Genomic DNA, 23847 nt, shown 5'->3' with positions numbered 1-23847 from the left:
TTGAGTTGTGAGATTTCATGAAAGGGTTAATTATGGTTTTCTAGAGCCGTGGGGTTTGATGGGAGTCGATTTGGGCGACGGTTTGGTCTGAGCGAGAATTTAAGAGTTTCGCATGTAAGCTTTACGTTGCGGACAACTTGAATAATCGCTTTGGTAGTGCAATTCATTGGCGCGTATAAGTTATTTTGTTAGCATTTAAGCGGAGTTTAGCCATTTGTAGTTGTTGATAGTATTTTGCTTAGTTTTGATGTCGATTCTCATTTAATTGCTTGGATTACAAGATTGATGACTCATTTAGCTGCATCATTGGTTTTGGACATTTCTAGATGAGTGGTGCTATCTTTTCTTAGAATATGTAAACTCCTATTTTGAAGCCGATATGAATTAGATGAATTATGAGTTACGAAATGATATTTTTACTGCATAAAAATATGGATCGAGCATTTACTATTCTTTGGTTATTTGAGGAAGGTTTGAGAAATGTGTTTGAAAGGCATTCTGTTTGATAAATTGAGTTGTGTTTGCGGAAAGGTTGTATGTTTCTGTTTGTGAAACCGATTGATGATATATTCATATATATGTTTTGATTTGGCTTTGTGAATTTTGGAGGATGCTATTGTTAGTTTGTGTTTGTGCTCAATATCATTGTAAATCCATTGAGGGTTTGTGGGTATGCATACCGATTTTAGGATATATCCTTCCGGGCCAAGATATCGGCATTATAGTTGGAGACCTTGCCCAGGGAGGAATCTTGGTCGCCTTGTTACTAGACGTTGTGTCGTGACCATGGTAGTATATTGAGCAATAGATTAGTTAATGGAATTGATCATTGACGTGGTTTTTTATGGAGATTTATCAATGGACTTGACCATGGATGTTTGTCGCGACCTAAAAATTCGGAAAAATTTTCAGGCTAATGGATTATCGGGTTAATTATTTAACCAACCTAACTCGGGCTCTCCCAAGTCCATACCAAATCGCAACTTGAGGTTCAATTGATTAACATGCAATATATTTTAATTTTGGAGCCGCCACTAATCATTTATGGTAGGTTGATTAGAAACCTAAATAAAATAGCGGGAGAACTATTTTATTCCTACGAACCAGAGATTAAGAGTTCGGGGACTTGATTACGTCAGATTACTCTAACGCCCTTTCGGTACCATTTTATTTCATGAAAAATCATTAGAGAAGGCAACATTGATTTTAACCTAAGTCACTAACAAAGGTTATCATGCGGGTGCACAATCAATTAATGAACATCCAGAAGTCAATATAATCAAGGGAGCATGCGCCACACAAAATAGTTCTTTTTTTTAATTTTCGATTTTTATATGAATGCATGAGAGACTACACTATATGCAATGGCATAGATTAAATGCAAGACTAAACTAGATTACATGCAAACTAAATGAATGCACAAGTAGGACCATGATTAAATTAACTACGTGACACGTGTATTAATTAAAAAGAAGACATGCAATTCTAATATGCAATTTAAGCTAAAATGCAACCTAGTATGACATGGCAAGAAATAATGACATGGCAAAGATGACGTGGCAAGGATGACGTGGCAAGGATGACATGGCATGGATGACATGGCAAGAATGAATGATTTTTTTTTTATATTTTCGGATGAATTAATTTCCTAAAATAGAACTATGTCAAAACAATTTTTATCTTGTATATTTTAGAGTTTACATTGACCTAAACCCTAATATATTGAAGATATATCATTTTAAACATAAGATTCTATTTAAACATGCAATTTCTATTCTAGTATGCAATCTAACGTAAATAAAAAATTAGATATGCAATATCTACATGATGTTATTTTTTTAAAAGATGTAATTTTCAGATATGCAAAGTGAATGAATGCAATTTTTTAGAATTTTTTAGATTACATCATGCGACGGGTATATTCTAAAAAATATGACAATCAAACAATTCAAATCAAATTAGGAAAGTGAATATGCCAATCAATGTCAATCAAGAAAGTGGATATATCAATCAAGTTTTGAAATATTTCGCGAATATTTGAGTCAATCTTTAATTCGTAATCTTACGATTAACGATTGAACTCAAATCGTTGCCTAATCGAATATTCCATCAATAATCCTAAAGATGGACGTTCTCGATCGTATGACAAGTTGTGGATTAGGAAAATTTTCCTAATCAACCTGTATTTTGAAAAAATATCCACTTTGATGCAATATTCAAGATATGCAAATAAATCACAAAATAAGCAAGTGAATATATCAAAGCTCAAGATAGGAAACTTACCTTGTCTTGCAAAATTTGCACTTTCCTGATTTGGATTTTCGAACCACAAATTGCAGCCCAAGATTTACCTTCACGGACCTGCTTGATGGGGACCCTCCTTGCACAGCTAGGACAACTTGAGGGACCGGCGGCTCACGGGACTCCACGAGAATTCTAGGTGGGCAACTCGTCGTAGAGGCTATTCAAAATATCTGCTGATGTTGCTACGGTTCGTTGATATCTTCGGCGACGTAAACAATTTATTCTCCAAGTACAGTCCAAGCCTAGCGGCTTGTTATTGGAGGTTCAACAACAAAATAGAGACCAATAGCTGCACGTGAACAAGACAAAACACGGAAAAATGTTTTAAAGGCTAACAAAAATCTGTTGATCTCTTTAGCAAGTCTGGACAAAATCCAGAGAAAACGAGCCCACACTCCAAGCTCTTCTCCCTTTTGTTGTGATGCTCGTTTTTAGGGAAGCTCGTAGGAAGATGGTGCTACTTCGCCAAGGACCTCCAATCAATGACAACTGGCTTGTGGTGCAGGAAAGGAACAACCAGTTGTCCTCTTGCTTGCCAACGGAAATAGAAGAGGAGGCTCTACGGAGGGAAGCTGCAGCGCAAGCTAGGGAAGGATCGCCAAGGACTTCTCTCCCGTTGTTCTCACGTTCTCTCTCTAATTTTTTAGTCAGCCCCTCTATCTTTCAAATAACGTGGAAGACCCCCTTTTATATTAGAAAAAATGTGCATCTTGAGAGATGGTCTTTCCTTTTTGTAAATATTCACGCATATCTTCTTGATTTTTATTTCTTTTTGCTCCTTCAGCTGATATATGAATATATTCTGCTTGATTTCCCCACGCCCAGACCATGATTCTTTCTCTTCTTTTTTTCTTTTTTTTGTGGGAACTAAAACTACCCCTTTTTTTTATGCACGATAAGAAAAATCAAAATTTAGGTGTCAACAATCATTGACGTGGTTTTTTATGGAGATTTATCAATGGACTTGACCATGGATGTTTGAAATGTGATGATGCTTAAATGAGTAATTTTTCAATTGTTCAAAGCTTTGTCAAAGCAAAACATCTCATATTTGATTTGACATGTGGATTATACCTTGAGATTGAAGTGCGATTTTTAGTATTGCTTTGGACACTTGCCTAGTGGTTGCTCGATTTGCTTAGAAGAGATGTACTACTCACGCAGCTGTGGTTGCTCACCTCATTCATTCCAATCCTTTTCAAGTTCTTCTTCTATAAGCTAATTGGGCGAGACTAATATTGACGGGAACTTGTTTCAGTTTCTCTTTGGATATGATTACAGTTAAGATAGTTGGAGTACATACTTTGACATCAGGTTTGTGTTTGAGGCTTAATATCTAGAGTTCGATGGTGGATGTAGATACTCTATCTCCAAGCCATGTCAAGAGAGATCTCATACATTTCCTTATTATTGGATAATAGTGAATAGGGTCCACGGGGTTACGGTGTGCGCCCATGCGGGCAACAACACCCCCATTTACAGTTATCGTTTGAAACAACATGACTTTTCACATTGGTTTCAAACGATACAAAATCCTTCTTCCTCCCTATCGTTCAAAAACGACATTCATTCAAGAAAGAAAACTCTCCTCCCAAATTATCTGTCGATTGATGCTCGACGACGAGACTCCGAGATCGCATAAAGGGGCTTTTAACCGGTGACAAATAATGTATGTTCTTGTGATGTACTTTGCATGATTGGTGATTCAAGTGATTCAATTGGGCATGTTTTCCGCAAATTAGATTGAATTAGAACGGGAATATGTTTCCTAACACTTATACTCAAGGGTATTATCACCATTTTTATAGAAGAAGGTGCTAATCTAAAGATTCTTTCGGCACGAACATTTTCTCCGTCTCTTTCCATGATGACTTTCACTTTCTCATTTATTTATATTTGATGAAAGACAGAGTAAAAGTCATCGTCTTCCCAGAAACGTGACTAATTTTAATTAAAGATCATTGACATATTAACTGCTCATATTTTCCAACAACTTTTAAAGGACTCGGAGGAATATCCCACATGAATCTATATTACACTACTTTGATCTTTTGCATGACCAACACTACTTGACCATGGATTGGTTGGCTAAAAACTCTTTTTAAAATGGGCTAAAAGTTTGACTTGTTAGATGAAAGCACGATTTGATATCTAAACATTTGGCAGAAGGGCATCGTAGTGCCAAAGTTTGTGTATAGCGCTTACTTTGATGCCAAGTTTTTTTTTGGATCACTTAAGTATTAATTTTTTTGAAAAACGATTATTTGAGTGCCAACTCCGATGAGCTTTGCCGAAAATCTTAGGTGAAATCTACGTGGCTTGCCAGAGGATTCCAATCGACCATAAAAAAAAGGTAAAAGTTATTGAAAAATTAAAAAAAAGCTAAAAACTAAAAAAAGAAAATTAAAAAAAGAAAAAGAAAAGAAGGGTTGCTTGCAGCAGCGAAGGCTTGTACCCTAGTCGGCCCCACCGACAATGGCCGGCAATGAGTGGGGCCTGGTCGGCAGGGGACATGATCCCCGACCCGTGGCCGCCGATCCTCGCCGACTGCCGGCGGGGGTCAAGTGTTTTTGTCTCAAAGTCTATAGTACATTATATATAAGGGCGGGAATCAAGGGCGTTTATGGGTCTGGTTATTCTAGGGTCAAACCCAAACTCGTAGAAACAGTCAAAATAGTGACATTGGAGGGATTTTAAGCATGATTAGGTGAGTTTGGTGATCCATTACTGAGTTTTGTATGCTCTTGGTGTTTTAGCATCATTTTCCCTTTATTTATGCTTAATAATATCTCTAGGTTGAGATAGAAGGCCATGTACACGGCTAAGAGAAACTGGCCTGAGTAAGCTTATGCACACTAATTGTTGGATAAAATGCCCAAACCAAGTTCCGACCTTGAACATGCTGTTTTGAGGGCCAGCAGCCGGCGGGGTTCGTCGGCCACTAGCCGAGGCTCGTCGACCCATGCCGACCAGCCCCCACCCATCACCAGCAATTGCCGAGGATGGTGGGCCAACGACGACGAGTGGTGTGCAAGCCCTCGGCGCCTCGCCACTGCAAGCAACCCTTCTCTATTTTTTTTTTTTTTAAGTTTTTACCTTATTGTTTAGTTTAAGGTTGAAATTTTTACGGAAATTTCCATGTGGACTATTTTTTTTAATAAATTAATTGCCATGTGGAATCCACATGGACTTATTTCTTAATTATAAATGACATGGCACTAAAATATTTTGAATATAAATGCTAGATATATTTTTTGGCCGGTGACACTTAAGTAATCATTTTTCTCCGATTTGACACTAAAATGAGCTGGCAAAAAATTTGGCACCAAAGTGAGCGCCGTACACAAACTTTAGGACTTGCGGTGTCCTTCTGCCCTAAGCATTCTAGTGCTCCCCCTCAAGCGTGGGTTGGAGTTTGACCTACCACTTGTTGAAGCTAGCATTAACACCTATGGGGGTTGAATTTGGGATTCTGAATTTTATTTTATGATAATGTAGGATTTAGACAAACAAGTTCGGATATAAGTTCAAAGTCCGAGATGACATCAGATTCTACCCGTGCACAAATCAACTATCAAGAGTAATATAGAGAGAGTTTAAAAGATAGAGAATATGCACACAAAGTTTATAGTGGTTAGGCTTTGTTCAAGCCTACATCCATTTTTTCACGCTGGTAGCTAATCGACTGGATTTCACTAGTAAATAGCTAGGAGATTACAACTTGGTAATGATTCTTGAGTTAATAGACTTCCTTGTCTAACACTCATTCACTTTGAACAAGAACCTCTTAAGTATTGGATGAAGAATGAATTGAGAATAGTGAAGCTTTCTAGAACTTTGGAATTTAGGTTCTAGATTCTTGTCCTCTCTCTTTGGCCTTAAAGTTTTCTTTTTTATTCCTTCACCATCAAACTAATTGTTGCAAGGTCTTCAGAGGATCACTTTTCAATCAACTCGTTGGACGGGATTGTATAACAATGATTTCTTACCTGTTGCGAAATAATATTAGAATCCCTAGTTGATCCGATCGCCCATACAATCAAGATGTGGGTTTCCAAAGGTAGGATTCTTATTTTAGGTAGTAAATCCTCTTCTTCCTCAATCCACGTCACAATAATCTTCATGATTGAAAATCTCCTAAAATGGAAATACAATATTAGTTAACTAACTCGATTCAAAATATTATATATGAAGTACTCCCTCAAAGCCCGAGCTCCTGCGTCAATGTCTGAGGCCTTGTGTTAGCGTTTGAGCTTGACTTACAAGATCAAGTCCCACCAAACCATTCCTAAACTTATGAATGTAATTAGGATGATATGTCAAAAGAGTATTTTATTACATTAATTTAGATTATAGATAATATAGATTGTTTTGTCAATTTTAAAATCAATTAAGGATTTTTCTCAACACCATTGAATGTGAGAATATTCAATATTGGAGATAAATAAAAGGTCTAGAAATATTTAAATTCATGACCTCTTGCTCTGATCTTATGAAAGATTTTGTGCACACATTTATTAAGCATCCAAAGTTGAGCGCCATGAAGTGATGCAATTCAGTTTGCCGCAAATTCAAGTTAGTTGCCACATGATTTTGTCAAGGTTGTGTGAGAAAAAAGCATCAACTTTCTGATCATGTATTTCTTTTGCTCTTGTCAACTCTAGCGATAATGTGAACTACATTCAATTTGTTGTGTAAGGTCTGCTTTGCATGATTGTCACTGTCTGGATTCCGGTTCGGTGCATCTACCATAAAGCCATCGTAGGATCGATGTGTGACTAAGAATTCAGTCGAGTTTCCAAACTCAAGTTTAACCTAAGGAGGCCCACGTACATAGTAAATGATCATCGACCAGAAAGTTTGTAGGCAACCCTTTCTTTTCCTTTTGTCTGAAGTTCACTTGACTGAGACTTTGGCATTCGTGACAATGCTTGTTTGTTTTTCTTTTCACCCTCTCTTTCAATATGATCTTGCTTGGCCAAATTTGATCCTGAGCCAATCATTCACATGAACGAACAATCGGGTATGCATTAATTCTCTTGATTACAATAAAATTTAGGTGAAGTAGATAATCTTTAAGATCGAACAATTCTAGGGGGAAAGTCTAGCTCCATGCAATTTCTCATCATTTGGACCAGTCTGGACTGGATGTGTGTAATATGGGTTGAACTTTATATGCACATATGCGCCTGCCGAAGGCCAATTGGGCCGAAATTTGCGAATAAGATCTTTTAGTCCGGATTTAATCGGATTCAAGACGTGCTGTGTCACGCCCCGACTTTCGAGCCCGCGACATCCCTACCAAATTGCCACGAGGTCACGAAGGATAACGTCCCGGGCGTGTTATCGACCTTTCAACTATATACGCATACGGAAACGGTTTACTCACGGATAACATATAAACAAATAGGGATAGCATAGCAGGAGATACATACCAAGGCGTATAATAAAAAATAGTATACGTAGTTACAAGACAACATATGAGTCTTAACCCTATTGAGCTACAGAAATATATACAACCCCATACTTCGGGGCAGCTCACTAAGACCTCAAAAGGTTATTAGGTCATATAAGATTAACTTCTCATCTATTCCAAAAGACTACCCTTATAACCTGGCCTTGGTATCCATAAAACTCCATCACTTGGGACCCGAAAATGGTTCCCACAACGGGGTGAGATATAAATCTCGGTGAATTAAGCCTAAGCTCGGTTAGGACACCGATTCGCCTAAAACACCATAATCACGAGGATTATAACACCACGATATAACCATATATCCAACAATCATATCACATGGTAATAATCATCCACATGCATACTTACCACCCTTGAGCCACACATAATGCAATACTTGACTCAAACAAACAATCACATCGGACAACCAACCGAACACAACATCACACTCACAAGTATGCCTTGGACACCACACAAATCCATTTATTAACGATGTTCGCGCCCTTGGCGCCACAATGATGAGGATCCACGCGATTGGCGTGATCGACTTTCACAATTAATGCGATCCCGCACTCTTCCGGCAGGATCGGGCTACGTTCCTTTTCTCTCTCGGCAACGGCTACTACAAGTAGTGTATCCAGTGCACCCTACACGGCACGGCAAGTAGGCATCCCTATACGGGGCTTCGGTTCGTCACAAGCTGCGACCGGCATCCGATAATCCCTTAAAACCGTACGTACCATACGGGGCATGAATTATCGTGCTTCTGGCAAGTCGTGTGGTTCCATAAAAATGGTACGGTGTGTACTATGTGTACAAGACGAACTTGCTAGGAAAACTCATCATCGTTCCTTCATATGACCATACAGCACACCCGACACATCAATCAATTTATTCTCTTTGATTTAGGCCGGATGCTCACACAAACGTGCTCAAAGACTCCGCCCAAAGCCAATTTCATGCTAAAATATGTTTTTGATCTTGCACACGGTCATATGCATATGCAGACTACCAAATAGACATTGCAAGGACACACGGGACAATTAACTCCCAAACAAACACCAATTCACTCAACAAGCATTCAAGGTACTCAAATCAACATTTCAACGTGGCGATTCGCCCAAACAAAGTCATCAATTTAACACAAATAAACCAATTTGGTTAGGCCACGTAAATGCTCAATTTCGTGCCAAAGTCATTGATTAGCCAATTCAATTTATAATCGCCAATCGATCGCTCGTCCTTAACCTATCGCTCGCTCACGATCAAATCACGATATACACTCAAATTCATCTAACAACAATTAGCCACAGACAATTCTAATTTAATCGATTATGGCCATTTACCCTAAACTGGGTTTTTAATTAATCCAACCATAATTAAATTTACCTAAATTCCCTACCGACTAGCTAACTAATAATAGGCGCAATTAACGCCCTAATCAAGGATTAGGGTCAACTCACCAAAAACGGTGGTCGAGATCGGGTCGGGCACGATTTTCGAGGTCGGGGGCCAAAAATCACTATTCACGCGGGAAATACTGTTCACGCCGGAACACTGTTCACAGACGGCACTGTTCACCGGTACTGTTCATCGAACACTATTCCGGCCAAAATTGGCAACGAGCTCGTGACGGAAACAGCAACTCAGCTTTGCGGTGGCTCGGGTCTGGAGCAAGACCGAGGTGGCCAGAGGTTGGACGGTGACCGGCGAGACTTGGGTGGGGTTGGCTCACGGCGGCTGGAGTTCAAGCGGAAGAGAGACAGGGGACGTCAGGGCTGAGCTCGGCTGTTGGAGGAGGACAAGCGGTGCTGGCGGTGACGCGGCTGGGTTGGTCGTCGTCGGGCACGAGCAGAGATGGAGGTGAAGGTGTGGACGTCGGGGTCGCGGGAGGCCGAGAGGTGGGTCGGGGCAAAGACCGAGAGAGAATCGACGGCCGCTCGGGGGGTGGACGGTGGTGACAGCGACGACGGACGACGAGCTCGAGCTCGAGCAGCGGCGCGACGGTTGGTGATTGTAAGCTGAGGTGGTGGTCGGGCGTCGACTGCTGAACGACCAAGAAGGAAGAAGAAGAAGACCAAAGAAGAAGAAGATGAGCAGGAGTAGGGAAGGGGGGCTGTCGCGCACGAGGAAAGAGGAGAGAGAGAGAGAGAGAGAGAGAGAGAGAAAAGGGCGGGGAGGGAAATGCACGTGGGAGAGAGAGGGTGAAGGGATAGCATGGGGATGGGAAAAGAAATGATGGTGATGGGTGGTTGAAAGTTTGACTAGGTGGGGCCCACCAAGAGAGGGTTTAAATATTTTTGGACTATAGTGCATTATTAGGGGCAAAGAGGTCAATTGATAAATTGAGATTGATTGGATTTTTGGCTCAACTGATTGTGAATAAAAATTGGATTTTCGCAGGCTAGGTTCGGTCCGAAAAAGGCTAGGCGTGAGGATTAAAAATCCTAAGTCGCGAGGATTAAAAATCCTAAGTAGCGGTGACCACGATTTCGAGACCCAATCGAAATCGAATGACATTTCGGGATTAGTCTAAATTCGTCAATTTCGTCCTTGCGATCCAAAATTTGCACCTACTAAAATTCAATTCTCTTCCTTTTTATTGAATTCGGGCAAATTTACAAATTTCGAATTTCCCGGGCGTCACATGCTGCTACAAGCAATTTGTGTTCCATGAGGCTTCGGCAAGGATAAACAACAATAATTAAATGCATATATGCTTCCACTGAAAGAAGAATCACCAACGGCTTATTACTGTGTTTCCTTGGGCTTCTCTAACCAGACAAGATATAGTGTATGTGTCTGTGCCAAAAAATGATCAATTTTAGTTATTATCAACATGTGATAGCTTTTGTCGATAAGAGCAAAGCTTTGTCACATGAACAAAATTATTGATGACTTGAAGAATCGGCAACTTGATGAATTGACAGCTTAAAAAAGAAAAAAGAAAAAAAGTGGAGTCGATAATTCCGGATACAAACGTCACGAATTGGATTCAAACTAATATCAAGCTACTTAGTAACCGTCAACATAGTGAAATAAAGCAACCATCAAAATAGTAAAGTCAAAGAAATCGTCGATAATCGTCAACATAGTGGAATTGAAGAAACTATCAAGGTAGTTGAGTCAAAGAAACCTCTCTTAACAGTTTATAACCTCAGTTGTTAACTTCCATTTGTAACCTATGTTTGTAACTTCTCTTTGTAATCTTCGTCGACAATCATAGATTGTAGGCTATAAATAGCCACATCATACTCTTCGGAGACCCCCCCCCAAACAAACATCTTATCTTTCACTTACCTTTACATGCCTTGTAGTGCACTTTAGATTTCCTTAGCTGTAATTTTTGGATTCTCATCATTGACTCAAATGTCGGCATGTATCTTTATCCTTGGTTTTACGTCGTCGATTCACACTCCGGCATAGTATTGTGGCATTCTCAAGCTTCATCATTGAGTTAAACTCAATCAAAGTTGATCCATTTGTAATAGACATGCTTTTGAAACCTCTCCGATTCGTCGAGTCAAACTCCCGCTTGATTTATTTTTGTGTAGTCTTATTTGAATTAAATCGATGATTTCTATATTCATTTTGATTATTCCTATCCAGAATTCCCACAAAACTCTTTCCACATATTTAAAAGCCGAAGAACTACTTTAGGTGAAAGATATTTCGCAACAAGAACTATTCCAACAAAACAATATGCAATTAAAATATTGATTCGGACAAATATCACGCAATTATGTGATTAGTGATTTCTTTAAACATAAAATTGATAGTGATATTCACTTTAGGAAGAATAGGCAAAGGATATCATAAGTATCAAAAGTTGTGTATAACGCTTACTTTAGTACAAAAGCTTTTGTTTTTATCATCTAAGTGTCAAATTTTTTGAGAAAGGATTTTTTCAGTGCCAACTCTGATTCGTTCGGCTGAAAATCCGATGTGGCTCACCGACAGGTCTAGTTAGCATATAAAGCACAAAAGACGTTGTTAAATACCTTTGCCCCCATTAAGAACCCTAAATCACCCAATTGGAAGAGAAATCTCAACTTCACGCCCTAGTTCGGTTTGTCGGGAAAAGTACACTAGAAGTACCATAACTTATGTATGGCGTTCACTTGAGTGTCATAACTTATGTACGGCGTTCACTTGAGTGCCATAACTTTCAAAACGTTCACTTAAGTGCCATAATTTTCAAAAATCGTTCACTTGAGTGTTACGTCGGAGCAAAATCGTTCACTTGAGTGTTATAGTAACTTTTCCGGCGTGCCACGTCGGCTTTTCGGCATGCCACGTCGGCCTTCCGACGTCTACAAGAACTTTTCCGGTTGCCACGTCGGCTTTTTCGGTTGCCACGTCAACATGGCACTCAAGTGAACGATTTTTAAAAGTTATGGCACTTAAGTGAACGTTTTGAAAGTTATAGTACTCAAGTGAACTCCGTACAAAAGTTATAGCACTTTTAGTGTACTTTTCCCTCTCTTTGCCCCTAAAATTATCAGCTCAAACTTGCAAATGAAGGGCAGGTGCTTCAGCAGCGGTTGAATTTTCGTTTCGACGAAGCGAAGAAGGAGAGTATCAGAGCTTGAGCTGCGGTCTTAGAGCCCTGATATTAGTTCCATATTCAAGGAAGACCAAGAGCAGAGAGCGGCGCACGTTGTCTCAATATAAGGCAGAAAGCGAGAGCATAGGGGGATCTTCATCTCTAACACACAAGCTGAGAGGAAAATTAGAAGAAGCGAAGCCCTATTAGGGTTCCAATTCTAGCAAACCCAAGGTCACCTTCATTGGTTTTCATGCCCGCACCTCCGCTCCCGTTCCTGTAGTCCTCGGCCACGACTCGTCAGTTCTGGATCAGCCTTCATCGCGGTGACCTGAATTTCTAGATCAGTACCTGTTCCTGTGCCAGCTTCCTTGGAGGTGAGCGACGGCGAGCCAGAAACGGTGAGAGGGAAAGCGGTGCGATCGGAGCCCTATTTACTTTATGTGCTACGACGTCGTTTTTTGTTGTGGACACTAGAACGCCGTCGAGGCCATTTTCCACATCTGCGTGGACTGCTTTCTTTTAAGAAAAATGTGCCAACTTAGCTTAATTTTTTAATTACAAATGCCACGTATTCATTTTGGCTGGAATTTCTCGTTGGAGGCACTGAAGTTATCATTTTTTTTTTCAATTTGGCACTTAAGTAAGACGATGAAAATTTTAGCACTAAAGTAAGTATCGTACATAACTTTTAAGACTTCTAATGTCTTTCCGCCAAGAAGAACGTATGGAAAAATCCTTAGTCGTCCTTCCACCCTTTCTATACGTAAAAAGGGGGGAAAACCTGATATGAGTGTAGAACTATTCCACTTAGCTAGTGAAACTTTGTTGTCTTCACCAAACACTTCATGGTTGTTCTTCTAATCGTGACCATTTGAAATTTTCAGATCATGTTGCTTATTGGCTAACCAAACTTCATTTATAAATTATTTGGATCCGGCCATATAGAGCAGTTAATTTAGTTGAGGTGCTTTATTAGAGTACATATGCGTCGTAATTTTGGGGGGTCAATGATTCAGTTAGACTCAACTTTTCAAGAAACCAAACAGAACCGAATCATTAGGGTGTAAGCTTGAATCAAACCAAACCTCGTGATGATATGAATATGAGCCAAACCAAAAATCCAGTTTAGTTCGGTTCGATTTTCAGTCTTTCTTTTTTGATTTTCTATTTTTTTTTTTCATTTTTGGTTTTTGTTTTTTCAAAACAGCATAATCGCCGGCCACTAATTGAGGGCTGGCGATCCCCGCCAACACATGGCTAAGGGCCGTAGGGGACCGCTAGCCCCTAGGCGAGGGTCGTTAAGCCCTCGTCGCCCATGGACGAGGGGTTGCGGTCCCTCACCGAGGCTGGCGAGAGCCTAGACAAGGGCCGCCATACCCTCGCCTCGCCAAATCTAGCGTCGTTGAGGGCTTCGTAGCCAAAAATTGAACCGAATTAATATGCGCAAAATTTTCGATTCGGTTCGGTTCAGTTAGCAGTTTGGTTCGGTTTTCCAGTTCAGTTTTGACATTCCTACGTTATTCCATACTGAAAGTTTGATGCTCTCTGTACGCTTTGTAACGAAATACCAATTGCTTAAAAAAGAACGACGATCCTTAACACCAGGGCAGCCCAAATGGGTGTCTGTCTCTGATACACACACAGACAAACATCTGGACCAGGAACATGGGCCAAAGCCTTTGCGATACAATGTGGCCCCGCCTAGGTATAAGAAGGCTCTTGCCTCTCCTGACCTGAGCCTCTACCCACTATCAAGTGTCACATATGAATGTTTAAACATTACAGCGACTTTAGCATATTTGACGCTTGGAGGAAGCTGAGCATGATTAAATTACTATCGTTTAGAGTTGGACACTGGGTGGCAAAAGTTATTGATGAGAATCTTTACCGGGGATTAAGAGAAATCGATCAACAAAGTCATTGATAGTAGGTGATCGCTGATTTTGGTTAAGTGTTGAAATGATGCAAATAATGTAAGTCTGCAACGTATCGGTCGAAGATGGACAGTGGATCGACACGAGCACATAATTACTCTGTTGGTTGCACCAGTGTTCTCAGGTATGGTTAGAGATCGCGTCTAGTGTTTGTAACTTCTTGCAATTGCAGACGCTATAATATTTGCAGCCACCACTCACACAATTGATCGTTGCATGGCTTTTTATCATTAATTTACGGAAATTTTTTCCAAAAAGTCCTAAACCTATAACAGTTTGCCAATTCAGTCATTAATTTTTTAATTTGCCAGTTGAGTTCTAAACTTTTTAATTTTTGCCAATTGAGTCCTAAAAAGGAAAAATAAAATGAAATAAAAAATTCAAAAACATATTATCAAAAATTATTTATGCCAGCACCAGCCGTGCCACGTAGGATGATTGGCATCCGTGAATAGATAAATCTTGGCTTGTTATCAGCCGTTTCTCTTATGGGGCGACTTGAATTTTAGCATTTGCTTTCGATTAGTTTGCTGTCCACTAGTTGACTAGTAAACGGGTAGCATTTCAGGGATGGTTCCTTTCCCTGATGATGATCCAAAAAGATCAGTTGGGTGTCATCTGTCATTGAAATGTTACAGTCAACCACTTAACACCAAGTCAAGAAATGTAAATTGTGTGGACCAACCAAAGGTTCCATCAGTGGAAATTATGCGGATATTGTTTCACATTGCTTTCGCATTAACAAGGAAGGTAGGTTTCTAAATTTGACATTTTTGGCAAATTGATTCTATCTAGGAATCAGCTTTAATATTGTAAGAATGAACTACTATACCCTAAGTTGTGTCCAAAATCATTTGAAGGCCAGTATATCATAAGTACGGTATCAATAGATAACCTCAACAATAAGCGAAGCTACTACATATAATTTGCATTCAATTTCTACAATCACACAAGACTAGATTCCGCAATCTCATTATTATCTTTGTAGCGGTAACTACTATAAACTGTTGGAGCACTTGAGCAAGATGAGAATGTTTCAAGTTTTAGCTCAGTCTCAACATCATCAATTGGAGTCGCCCTCGGATGTAGAAGTGGTTTTGGGGGAAGTTGTAATTTATTGATCTCTCCTTCTAGCATGTTAGGTACTCAGCTCATCGATGGTCGATCATGAGGGCTCAATTGTATGCACCAAAGAGCAACAATTATAATCTTCCTCGTTGTCTCTCACTCCCCTCTTCTATGGCATTTACCATTTCAACCTCATTTTCTTTGCTGAGTTGATCATAAACCCACAAAGGAAAATAAATTTGACTTGAAGCCTCCACATTTGCATTTAAATTCCTCCTTCTACCTGCCATTTCCATTAACATCATCCCAAAACTAAGCATTAGCTTTATAAGAAACACCACCAATTTCCTTACAGAATAGCTCGGGTGCCATATATCCCAAAGTTTCTCTTGCTGCGGTTAATGTTACTATATTGTGACCAATGGGATGAAGTCTCTTGTGAGGCTTCATGTCAAAGTACAGAATTTGCATGTCACATCCCCGATGCAAATACTCTATCCCTCTAGCTATGCCAAGAGAGATCCCATACATCTTTTTATAATCAAGAGAATTATCACCGTTCTTATGCAAAATGTGCTTATTCAGAGATCCATTATGCATGAAATCATACACAAGAGCTTGTTTGGAGTAATCGAAGCAAAAGCCAACAAGTTGGACCACATTAACATGGTGGATCCTTCCAATTGTGGCACTTTGCTGACAAAATCTTCACCGTTGGATTTTGGTTTGTTCAAAAGCTTGACTGCAACTTTATTGCCACTTCTAAGTACTCCTCTGTACATGAAACTAGATCCCCCTTCAGCCAACTTGTGTTTGAAATTTTTTGTGATCTTCTTGATATCCGAGTAAAAATACCTTATGGGTAAAAAGCTGTTGTGAGCTTGCAGAAATTCTTCGATGTTTGCATCCATTGCTTGGTGCCTCCTCATCCTCTTGTAGATTAGAAATATCAACACACATGGAGCTCCCAATATGAACTTTGCTGCCAAGAAGTGAGCTGTGTAGAAAATTGCCTTAAGATTAGTGTAAAGCATAGTCATTTTTCATTTGTTATGAAGCACATTCAAAGAGTGCTTCCTTCACATATGGTGCACGAGTGTTTTGTAGATGTGAAAAAAGGAATCATCCATACCGAAGACAAAGCAGGGATCGGGAATGGCATTCAATGCAGCATTTAGCGCCGTACCCCAGGAAGTACAGTCTACAGAAAGCAAGAGATAATAAAAGAAAAGTTACCAGTTGAAAAAGCGAAATGTTTTCTTCTGCGGCGGCACATAGTAGGGGAGATGAAACCCGTCGGCCATCGCGTCGTGGATTTCCTTGTAGGAAACCGTATGACTCTCCAGGTACGATACTGATGTTGTATCCCAAAAATAGTACGCTGCCATTGCTGGCACGGTTATGGTGAAAAAATGCTCATTATCCGAAGCCCTTGCTTGGGTGACGGCGTATGAGTAATACCCATTTACAGAAAACACATGGTTCGGTGGCGATATACAAAGGAGATTTCACTTGCTTTGAGCAATACATAATGGTCACCTGGGATCCACTAGGCCAGTACTTGATGTCATCTCCTTCGCCATTCCAATTGTGAATTGACGGGTGGAGAGAAAGGGAGGAACAGTTGCTCTTTTGCAGCCCGACATAGACCACTTCCACGTCGCCACCGATGACGCCCTCATAATTGACGGTTGGGTATAACCTTTTCACGTGATATCGGCTCTCGTGCCGATATAGTACCGTGCGGTTATCTTCGCACGCTAGGTCGAATCTCGAATCGCCGCAACCTTTTGGATTGTCCTTAAATCGAAAGGGATAACTTATGTTACGAACCTCGCCGCATGCTGAAGGGGCGCACAGGTGATAGTTCCAGGCATGGCAACTAATCCCAGCTTGTATTACGAGAAGAACGAGCAATAGGAGAGGCTGCATTTGGTATCTGATGTTGAGACAATTTGGGAGATGAAGAGATTTTTTGTTCGGCTTTATTTATTGTGGGGTGGAGAGGCTCTATAGAAAAAGGGATGCATTTATAGAGACGTGTAGGGATCGAGGTCGAAGAGTTGGAGTTGTCCGTCAAGCAATGAGCCAAGGTCAAAATTTATTAAAATAACATATGAGGCCCGACACCCTCCACCGGCAAATCGATGAGGCCCGGCGATGATCAGCGGAGGGAAAAAGAGCACTAAAAAGAAAAAGAAATTAAAGAATAACTGAAACAATAGGAATTACATTGAAATAATACTAAAATTGTCAAAGACAGAGCTCGCCCGTGCCACACATACGATGGTTTTGAAGAGGTCAATGTCTTGTTTATGGAGGGAGACTCGCCGTATAAGATGGTGTCGGTGATCGTGGACGAGGAGGGGCCGAAGGAAACAGAGAAAAGAAGCAAAATAGTAGGCAAAAATTATGCAACTGGTCTCTTGTTGCTCTTTGTTTCACAACTACGGTTTTTTTTGTTTTTTTTTGGGTCGAGCGCAACTACAGTTTTGACACGGCGAACTTAGTGATAAATCTTTACTTCTCATTGGCCAGCGGGTCTTCAGGGAATTGCCCGTCCGACAAGGTTGAGTTTGAGTGGAGCTCTAGCCGTTGCTTTTGAATTTATTTGCTGTCTGCTGGTTGGCTCTTCGCGACCAAGAAGCATGATTGAATGTATCTATTGGTGTAGTCAACTAAATCGAAGATATTTCATGCAAAAAACTAGTATTTAATCGAGCAAAGTAACCAGTCAACTAGGAGTTACATTGGCTCACCGAAGTTAGTATGCATAGCAAGTTTTGATTTGCCAACAAAAAAAAAAAAATCTGTCTATTCGCACCCATTCTAAATGATTAAGTAGCGCATAGAGATCTTTCCGATAAATATAGTCCTCTATTTTTTTTATTAATATTTGAGATGACGTGGCTCTTCGGGGTTGGCAGTGAAGTAAGCACTTTTCAAAAATTTGGCACTTAAGTGATTATTTTGAAAGTTTTGATACCAATTTAGCGCCGTACATAAGTTTTGACACTTGTAATATACTTAAGTGGTCAATTTTCTTCATAATTTGGTAAAGTTACCCCCTCAAAATTTGAAAATATCATTATCAAGCAAATTAGACTGCTTAGATCGACTATACACTTTGTTTCTTTTGTCCTTTTTCTTCCATCCTATTTTGCCCGTATATGTATCTGTTCAATATGCATAATCACCGGCCGTCCTCGACCCCTGGCCAACACCATGCCTTCACCACCCCTCGACATTATCGGACCCTCTCTCTCTCTCTCTCTCATTATATGCATTGCAAGTCAACTGGGCTCGTGAGGCCGGATCCGGTGCCGCCAAGGCCAAGCAACAAAGACATGGGGAGTCGGGTCATGACCGCGACCTTCCTCTATCCTCATTGTGAATATTGGGGGGTGGGTGGGGGTTGGTGGTGGTGGTAGATCGAGGCCTCACTGATTGCAACCTCATTTTTCGTGAGGTCGCGGCCATGCAACCACAAACAAAGGAGGGGGAAGAGAGAGAGATATTACTAGGTTACCAGAGGCGTGGACTACTTGGCCTTTTTGTGTAGAACAATGGTTTTCTTCCAAGAGGGAACTTATATAGATAACCCTAGATTCCAATCCTTATTTTTGATAAAGCAATTCCATCAATAGATCACTAATAATGCAATCATTGAAGGTCTAAAGTTGCCATCACTAATATGTTGTGATCATACATGAAATCTCAAGGTAAATTTGATCATCGTGGCAAATTCATTCGTTATTGTTGTCGGTTCTTTTTACTCTCGGGTAGTCATGTCGTTAACCAAAAAACAAAAATCATAAAATATAACCGAAACAAAACTTTGGGTCAAATCACGAAGCAATAATTCCTTGGAAATCCATAATGCTGATGTAGACGACTTGCCTTCAACCAGATTGAAGAGGTGAATTTAATCTAGCGCATGAAGCTCGACACAATATATCACCCGATGGCAATGCTAAAAAAGAAAAAAGAAAATCGATGGCATTTCAATGCTATTTGAGATACCGGAAATTACAAGTGACCAAAAACGGCTTAAGTACATTATAAGTGCCAAAACTTATGTACATCGCTTACTTTAGTGCCAAAACTTTCAAAACGATCACTTAAATGCCAAATGTTTTAAAAATGTTCACTTCGGTGCCAACTCCGGTGAGCGACGTCAGCTCAAATATTAATAAAAAAAATAGGCCACAACAGATTTTCGACGAGCCACACTAGCTCAAAAATTGGAATTGGCACTTGAAGTGAGCATTTTAAAAAAATTTGGCACCTAAATGATTATTTTGAAAGTTTTGACACTAAAGCGCGCCGTACATAAATTTTGGCACTTGTAGTGTACTTTAGCCGATCAAAAACTAATCATATGTTTGAAGTCATTTTTGTTTGGTCGAGGGAATGAGATGGAGGGAAAAGAAAATGAAGAAATAGAAAGGATTAAAAAGGGCTTGGATGTAACAAACCCCATGTGTGCTTTAATTCCCTACAAGTTTGTCCGAGTACGGACCAAACAAATTTTCTTTTCTTCCCATTTATGTCCTCATTTTTTTTTTTACAGATTATATAATGGAAATGACATTAAGTTAGTAATTTGTGTTCATTTCACTCGCCTGCATCCAAGTGACATCACATATTCAATCCATTAAATTCTTATCACGAGATTGGTTTTCATTCCCTGTTTCATTGATGGAAAGAAATTTGACGTAAACATTCAGCTGGAAATTGGGAAAAATTACCAGAAAAGTCCTAAACCTATTGTAATTGTGTCAATTTAGTGTTAAACTTTTTTTTTACTGATTAAATCCTAAACCTTTTACAATTGTGCAAATTCAATCAATTTGCCCTGTCGGCGTTGACATGGCATTTACGTGACAATACTTTAATAATATATATTTTTATTTTTTAATTATTACTAATTTTTTTTGTCCTTTTTTATTGTTTGGGCCAGCAGGTCTGCCGGTCACCGGCCCCTGAGCGAGGGCTTGCCGGCCACCAGCCCCTAAGCCCTCGCCCGTTTCTCGATGCGCTGGAAGTCCTTATTTAGCACCATCATATGGGGACAAATTGATGGCTTGCTGATTTACTTCCTTGGTGGAACAATATCCTACTAAGAAAAAGCTTCCAAAACGATTTTATGAACTTTCCCTGAATCTCTGGATTCACAGTCACTTTCCTTTTTCATGTTGCCTCGTACAAGCCACCCGCCAGGATCAGATCACATCCAGACACTGCATCGTCTTCTCCCCGTTACACTTACTTTGCTAAGATGGCCAAGCTTTCGTTCGCGCAGTTCTTCATCGCGGCCCTCATTTTTTCAGGTTTACATTTGAGTTATTTTCTACGGCGGATCTTTCTTTGCAAGACGTGTAGTGACTGTACACTGCTTTGTTATCTGACGTTTCTTGGACGATGGACAAATTGCAGCCATGTCCGTGTGTCCCCATGCAGAGCCAGAGCGGTTGTGCACCGAGGTCATAAAATTCTAGAAGTGTACCCACCAGGCCTGTGTGGCGCAATGTAAGAGCAACCACGGCGGCTTCTTCTGCCAAGCGAACTGCCAGCAAGACTACTTCAGCCCCCAGATAATCTGCTTATGCTACCATCACTGTTGAGTGCATGAGCGCGCGGGTCGCGATCTACTTTGCTCCCGTAATAAGGCAAATCATATGTCTCACCGTTTGAATTCTGGACTTGATCGAGTAATAATCAGTTTCTGATCTTTGTTCCTATCTCTTGATTTCACATTCAATATCTATATGATTACTCTGTGAAGACGCTTGATTGCAATTTGGAATTTTTGTCATTCCTAGAGACGATAATTACCTATAATAAGGCACATCTATCGCGGTAAAAAATTATGGTTAATAAAACGCGACAACCATATTTGAGTTTATTACACATAGCTGGTGCCGCACCTTTTATCTTGTCGAGACGAGATCTCGATTTGAAAAGTGATAGCACCCTACATCTCTTCTCATCACGAGACTCCAAAGATTTCCGTTTTCCACTGGAGAAGGACTAACAATAGTACGTCATGCGATAGACTATGCACCATGTGGGGCTTTCTTGGCATCTAGATCACGATTGTCAAGTATATGACCAAATATTAAATATAGTCAGATCAAGAATCAAGATGGACGTCATGATCATTTTAAAATATATTGGCATATATTTTATTAGAGATAATTAGAATAATTCTCTAGAATATTTTCTTCTATTAGAGATAATTAGAATTTTTTATGTTGGTTTTATGTATCTTTCAAGAATGTGTGTATAACTTCTTTGATTGTGCATGTCTTGATTGATATATGATACATTTGCTAGTCATCTCATAAAATTCTTGATCAAATATATGCTACCTTTGATAGTGATATCATAAAATTCACGATACATATCGAATTCTATAAAAGATTACACAATTCTCTCTTCCATTGTATAATTATTGTTTGACCTACTTGTAAAATGTACGCGTTTTATTTGGATCATCGAAATGTGGGAGCCCCTCAAAATAATATCTGCATAGTAGTTCATATAAAGTTTTTTTTTTTTTTTTGTAATTACATATTGGTATTTGAAGAAAACTATAACTTTTGTTCAGTGACCCGATCCAATCCCCACCTTGGGAACAACCTCCAATTTTCATTGGATTCTTGGCGTTTGAACCTAAGAAGAGATCCTTTCCTTGTCCCGGAATTACATAACTTGTTCTTCAGCTCTGTATTCTCTCGAGTCTCGCTCTGTTTCAACCTTAAATTTTCATGATTTGATCTGTTGCAAATTACTGAGGTTACTAGTAGTAATTAGGATAACATTCAGGCATGATAAAATTTATCTCATGTTCTGTTTGGTTCTTGCCCAAGATAAGATAAAATCAAATATAAGAGGATTTATCCGGATAAAAATATCTCATGTAGGAGGTGAGATAAAAGTGGATACAATTTCTAATATTCATATTTTAAAAGCTATTTTTTCACGAATGACAAACTTTTTAGACTGCATTTGATCGTCCAAATTTTATATGACAGGTTATGAAATTCATGAATTTTACTATATCATATTCATTGTTTGGTGAATCGCAGTTGTAATTCATGTATTCTCACATCCTCTCATGTCCATTATTTGATATGAACGGCAATCAATGTATATGAACTACAAATTGCACAAATATGGATGGTAAGAATCTCTCACGACAGGTTTGCCCACTTCATTTTGATTTACTTATTTTTTGTTATTTTTTCCACTCTTTTTTAATTTGTTTTCTTGTCTTATTTCTTTTTTCATCTTCCATCATTCTCTAATAACATTTTATTAAATAGTAAGCTATACAAAATAACAAAAAATTCAATTTCGTTTTTAACTTACCGGAAAATGATTTCTAGGAAATCGTTTTCCGTTTTCAAGTAGTTGTTCGTGAAGTAAATGCACTCTTATATTGATTAAGACTTGCAAAGAACACATCACGACATTGTCAAATTACTAAACCGCAAAGAGCAACAATGATTGAAAATATGACCCACAACACCAACTGATCGCTCCCTTACAATTGATTCACCAGCCCACATCGTTTTCGAATCTCTCCGGAAGTTCCATTGACCAACCCGATTCCCCCATCTTGATCGGCTTGCCAAACTTGTAGAAGAACATGGCCGGCGACCGAAGCTGCTATACCACCTTGGCCATGCCTTGATTCGTCAAGAGCGCGACGTCGGATTGGAACGATCCCTGTTTTCCGTTGGAATATCAAAGTAATGGCCTTCCAAGGGGAGCGAGCTTTGCGGATCCCTTTCCACCGTCGTAGCTGGGTTGGCAGGTTAGGGCACTGGGTCCAGAGGAATGTAGCACATGTGACGTTCAGAGAGTGGTTGGCTTCTCCTTTTCTAGTGAAGCTGTAGAGCCTCCTAAAAAATGTGCCGCAATGAGCAACTCCAATGGTCTGCGCACCTGATCAAGGAGCAAAGACATGGATCATTTCATTATACATTGTGCAATGTCTTAACTCAAGGCAATATGTGATGCTAATTTAACGATCCAAATGTAAGTCATGAAACCTTAATTCAACCATCTAGAAAAAAAAAAATCGCAGGCACTATCAATTGACATGGTCATGTCAACTAATCCAGAAGAATGACAAGATTGTTCACATTGAAGCCTTTCTTGGTGATAATTTGTGTGGAATGTGTCCAATGATGTTGGACGCTAACGAAACATTGCCGTCATGTTCATAGGTTTATTAACCTTATATAAAGACCATTTTTGGTGAAGAATTTTATGGTTTTAGATAATCAATCAGGCAATTTTATCTTATGAGGAAAGAGACGACATCAAAAGTGGCCAGAGAAAGAACATCAGCGCAAGAGACTCTGGGATTATGATCATCACAGAGATATCATCATCCTTCACAAAGTTGCATTAGTATTGCACGTGCAATCCATGTGCAATTCACATGTAAATATGTCAAACGGGGTTGGTTGGGCGGGGTTGAATATAGTCCGACTCGTATAATCCATTTTGACCCATTTTCA

At 39.6% G+C, this 23847-nt stretch overlaps 1 protein-coding gene and 1 long non-coding RNA gene across 2 annotated transcripts in view; one reads left to right on the top strand and one right to left on the bottom strand.

The window, feature by feature from the left end:
* Positions 1-23847, bottom strand: part of LOC115746805 — a 959385-nt gene that overhangs the window by 471784 nt on the left and 463754 nt on the right. The gene's annotated exons all lie outside the window — the stretch shown is intronic.
* Positions 20468-21054, top strand: LOC115746832. The gene is made up of 2 exons (XR_004016081.1): positions 20468-20643; positions 20750-21054. It is a non-coding gene; the product is annotated as an uncharacterized LOC115746832 (long non-coding RNA).

The sequence above is a fragment of the Rhodamnia argentea genome, chromosome 7, assembly GCF_020921035.1.
Source record: "Rhodamnia argentea isolate NSW1041297 chromosome 7, ASM2092103v1, whole genome shotgun sequence".
NCBI lineage: Eukaryota > Viridiplantae > Streptophyta > Magnoliopsida > Myrtales > Myrtaceae > Rhodamnia > Rhodamnia argentea.
This window is presented reverse-complemented; position numbering and strand designations above follow the sequence as displayed.